Genomic DNA, 5,539 nt, shown 5'->3' with positions numbered 1-5,539 from the left:
CATGAACATCTTGGAAAAACATGTTAAATGACTTTAATGGTTTTTTCTAATTAGCGTGGATGCTAGGGTTTATGTTGCAAACCATTTCTACATGTGCCACATTTTAAGCATGATTATTTGTGTTATTAGTTTAACTATGAGGGTTGAAACGCGAGACTTGGTTAAAAATCTCGAACTCTATATTAAACTTCATTAAACGAATGATCCCATGTAGATCAAATCTACAAGTCCCTCCTCTAACAAAAATTATCTTACTCGACTATAGTAAAACCAAAAGAATGTGAAGTATAACTTTGGTCAAATGATCAGCATACTTAGGAGCAGCTTAAAGGACTACATAGAGCAAGACCTTTATAAGAAAATTTCACTATTTGATGAAGATAAAAAATTGCATTTAGAAGGGAAACAACATGAACATCAAATATTATATCTCATGTTACTACCCGCACATTACCATGTGCAATGGCCACATATTACATATGCTCTAGATCGTACTTGTAACTGCGAACAGAACTCCTGATGATGCCACTTTAGGGGAACGTGCTACGCAACAACAAAAAATGCGCACACGATCATCCCAAGACCATTCAGACGTTATTGGTAACTATCGTCTCACCAGCGATTCCATGCAGCAACAGTAGACAAAATAGAGTTTAGGTAGTGCGATGATTCCCTCTAGGGAATATTTCCGGCATGGCCCACAAAGATGGCTCATGAACATATCGGAAGGTTCCGGAACCTTCCAAACATTCTGGAACGACACTTTGGGTACACTCTTAGGACCTCCCACAACACATCTAGGATCACCTAAAACACTTCTGGGGCCCCTTCTCCCATTCCCCTAAATACCTCTAGTTGATATGTGTGTGACCATACACCTTCGATAATGTGCTAAAATGTCCAGAACACATTCCGGTCAAGAAATAAAAGTGGGATATGGACACCCACAATAATTTTCACACATCAACACATTTCTTTATTGAGTGAACCTTCTGTTATTGTGTACCACTCCATTTGCTTCATGATACATTACAAAAGAGGAGGCACAACTTTGAGGTATTCCCGTGTTGTAAACTTTGATCATAATACCATCTTCATTATTGGTTTGTTCTCTTTGCTCATTCCCGCATTTCAGTGTTCCCATGACTAACACCTTAGTAACTATGTCTGGCCGAACTATGATGAATATTGTAAAACTTGAGTGGGCCCAGAGTGTATCTATCCATGGCCGGAGGAGAAAATCTCAATCTTAACATACTGAACACCACAACATATTTTCAGTTATACCTAAAAATACTTGTTACAATACAATGTCCATGTTTAAGAAAACAGAACCATCAGCAATATATTAGCTAGTCTAAGGCCGAACTACGGATCTACTTGGTGTTTAGATGTTTCCACACAATCAAACATGTTTTCATCCGAATCTCACATTCAAGATTCATTATAATTATAGCACATAAATACAAACTTAATTATGGGAATGAAAATAACTTAATAGCAACTTTATTATTGCCTCTAGTCATATTTCGAAAATCAAGTCCGTCGCTCGCTCGTAGGTAGCGACTATGAATTGTTCAAGGACAATAATGTTATTTTTATGCACCTTTTACTGTTGCATGCGAGGCGTGCGAGGTTTCGTGGTGGCCATAATTATTTATGAGCTTTTCATGACATTTCAGATCCGTTTTATCATGGCATGAGATTTAACCATAAATTTATTCCAATTCTGGTGAATACTCTCTTTACATATAAATAATGTCCCTGTGTTACAAATTCAAGTGTCAAGTTCTAAGGCTGCCCGTAATGGGAGTATCATAGGCAGTATCATACATGCCAACTAAGCAATTTTGATGAGGTGACATAGAATTAAATGAAAAAAGAGAGGCTTGAGTATCATATCATGATACCGTATCATATTAAATGATGTGCTACTTTGTGTCATGCATGTCAATAAATGTAGTCCTCTATGATACCAACACATAATATGCATTAGGAATATAGTATCATAGACTAGTATCATATGCATGATACTAATATATAATACTCCCCATTACAACCAGCCTAAGGGAGTTCGTTTGTAGTATACTCCAGCATGTCCCTAGTCTAACACTGGTTTCGGAGCATTGAGTGACTGTCTATTCCTTCAATTATAACGACCAGTTTTGGTTGTAATCCAACACAACTTTCATAGAGTAAGTACAACCACTAAAAAGTAGGTAGTACCCCAATCTCGAGGAAAAAAGTGTAATGACAAAAGGTATTTAAAATGTTAATTTTATCTCTTACCTACCATTCACCATAAAACATAATCTCGTATTACAGTTGGCGCCTCGATCATGTGATGAACATGCTGGGATAGTAGGTTTGATGGAGCGGGCCCTCGCGAGATAGGTGAGCGGCGATATTTTTTGGCAAAATATATTGATGAGATTGACCGTTTGACGGTGCTGCACCTTGTTTGCTTATCATTTCTTTAATCAATCAAAAAGGAAATTGCTCAACCAAAAAATGCATTTCCTTGATGATGCTTAGTGGACAAGGTTTGATGTATATGCATCAGTTAAAATTATTATTCTTACAGATTTATAATCCATCACTTCCATAACATTGACTGACAACGATGCAACATGTAAATTCTAACTACTATATCGGCAATGCATTGGTTCTGATTGCTAATAGCTAGACTATTTGAGGCAGCATCGCGCCTCCGGACAAACATGGGCATGTAACCACGGAGTGACAGTGGAGAAATCTATTTGACGACCGCAATAGAGGTGCGGCATGGTTCAAGCCCGACACAGTTTTATTGCCTTCATTCGGTGGAGAGTAAGAAGAGGACCATCAATGTTGCGATGGCCGGTGCCTCAGAATGACGGCATGAGCAATGTTGAGTACACCATCACCGGCCATGCGCCCAAACAGGAGGAGACGGTTTCAAATTACGATAGATTACGGGAGTAGATTAAGGCAATGTTATTATCCATAAATCGGAGATAGAAAAACAATAAGTTGCCCTATCAAATTAACACCCATATTTAATCGATACTCCAATCTATCTTCAGGGAGTACCAGGGTACCTTGTTTTTTTTGTATTATGCTAAGCATGTTTGTCTGTAGTGCTTTGCATTTTGCATTACGAGGGGCCTCCTAGTCTACATACACTTTTGTTAGTATCTCAGTTGTTGGTCCAATACAAGCCAATAAATCAAACATTTGTCCGTGCAAAAAGAGACTCGAGGTCTCTACCTATAGTAGTCTGTATGATCATCACTTACACTTTTCATGCGCCTCGTGAGCGTACTGCTGAGCATCTGGATTGGACGGCGTAGACGCATCGTGCATAATTACATTGGAAGACAGAAAAATTGAACAGTCGTGTGGAATCTCGATTGGTGGTCCGAAGTTGGTATGGCTGAATCACTGAGGCTGGTCATAGTGGAGAGTAATTTAGATTAGTAACATACATATGTTACTAGTCTATGTTACTACCTTCATAGTGGGTAGTGTCATAGGTGTGGTAACATAGTTGCCTTCATTTATTACTTTGTAGACTCATTATGCATTGGAAACCGCTATGTGATGGTAACATATTATGTTACTCTATTTGCCTCTCTCCTCATTAACTACTTGCCAGATCACCAATTTTGCTTATGTGGCATCTATGTTACTACCTATGTTACTCCCACTATGACCAGCCTGAGCATGTAATCTTTAGTTTCATATAACAGGGATGTGATGAAGCTTGTTATAAAAAATCTTCTTCATCATCACCCGGACTAGCGATCTCTTGTCCTCGATTGTGTTGGCCTCGGCCTGCCTATCTTGTCAATCGGTTCCACAGTCCTCCCTATTACCCTGCACTGTCATTGTCCCAACCTAATACTACTCTCTCCTTTTCAGTTTATAGGGCTCATCTAAAAAAATGTTTCTTCATTTTATAAGTCTCAGTTCTACTACTCTTCATCACATGTTCATATTTCAAAATGCATTAAAGCACTGCATACATGGATCAAGAAAAAACTAACCAATGCATGTTGAAGTTTTTGATCGTTTAATGGTCATGCATGCATTTACTGTAATTAATGGATCGGTAAACACAACTTTCAGAGAAAAACGAGTTTAGTAACTAATTATTTTTGCAAACTACGACATGTGTGTGGACAGAACACATGTCGCTACAAAGATCGTTACAATCTCGATCCCCATGTGAACAGGTAAAAGGTGCAAGTCGCCTTCGTGCACATATATATTGTGGTGCGCAGGAACGAATCATGGGAAAAGTGCGCGTATTGGTCCAATGTTGACGGCGCGTTCACGAACAGGAAGGTGTAGACGGTGCCCACCAACGTCTAAATCTCCATTTTTGTAAATGCTCAATGTCACCATGCTCTATTGGATAGTTTGTTGAGTATATTGTTGTTTGATTAATTTAATCCAGAAGATAATCACGAGTATCGCATTGACAGTGCTAAACATATAAACTGATATTCGATCACGTAAGCACATACTACGCAAATAGACACATCTACGTATAACGCTAGTATGACTGACACAGAAATAATAATGAGCAGGATAAACAAGTTATACCCTCCAGTAGGCCGGGCCGAAGCTGCCCCGGCGGCGGCAGTAGCGGTGTCCTCGGTGGCCTTCTTCTTGGCTTCAAGCTTCTCGGCAGCGAGTCGGCCGGCTTCGGTGGCCATGGTGGTGACGAAGGCGACGTGGACGTAGATGATATAATGGACGTAGACGAACGGTGGCAAGCAGTCACGTAAGAGACGCTCCCAAAAAACATAAATGCCCCTCTCTCGTACAGGATCTCGAGAGGCGCGGTTTCAGAGGCATGCTCTCCCGTCAACCGTGTAGGTAGTGGATGGGATGGGATGGTCGGCGGCAACAACATTGAGAGGAACGACTATAGGTGGTGTGCGCGAGGAGGCAGACGTGATATGATCTCTTCTGGCGGCGGCTCGGGTTGCTGATGCTTCCACTATATAAGCGCAGTCAGGTAGGTGGACTTGGGCTGGACCCACTCCCGAGGCGGTGAGAATCTACGATCAGACGTCCCGGATCGTGTCGCGTCTGTTACGGACTCTCCATTTCTGACTAGCAAAATAAACACACGCATGACATAGGTCTGAGCTCGGCTCAGCTCATTCACGAAACACGACGCCCCGCGCTCAACGCTGGTAGCGTAGTTGGAGCGCGTGAGAACCAGTTTTCTTCTCAAGCTTCAATAGCACGTGGAAGAAGAACACTTATAAAGAGGTCCAACTCTTTCTCACTGGTAGAAAAAGGGCCTATAGTCCCGGTTCGTAAGGGCCTTTAGTCCCGGTTCCTGAACGGGGACTAAAGTGTCGGTACTAATGCCCTGTACTTTTAGTCCCGGTTCAATCCAGAACCGGGACTGATGGGCCTCCACGTGGGCAGTGCGCAGAGCCCAGGCAGGAGACCCTTTGGTCCCGGTTGGTGGCACCAACCGGGACCAATAGGCATCCACGCGTCAGCATTTCTGTGGCTGGGGTTTTTGTTTTTTTTT

Source organism: Triticum dicoccoides, chromosome 3A (genome assembly GCF_002162155.2).
Source record: "Triticum dicoccoides isolate Atlit2015 ecotype Zavitan chromosome 3A, WEW_v2.0, whole genome shotgun sequence".
Taxonomy (NCBI): Eukaryota; Viridiplantae; Streptophyta; class Magnoliopsida; order Poales; family Poaceae; genus Triticum; species Triticum dicoccoides.
The sequence above is the reverse complement of the archived record's forward strand: the minus strand, read 5'-3'. Positions refer to the sequence as shown.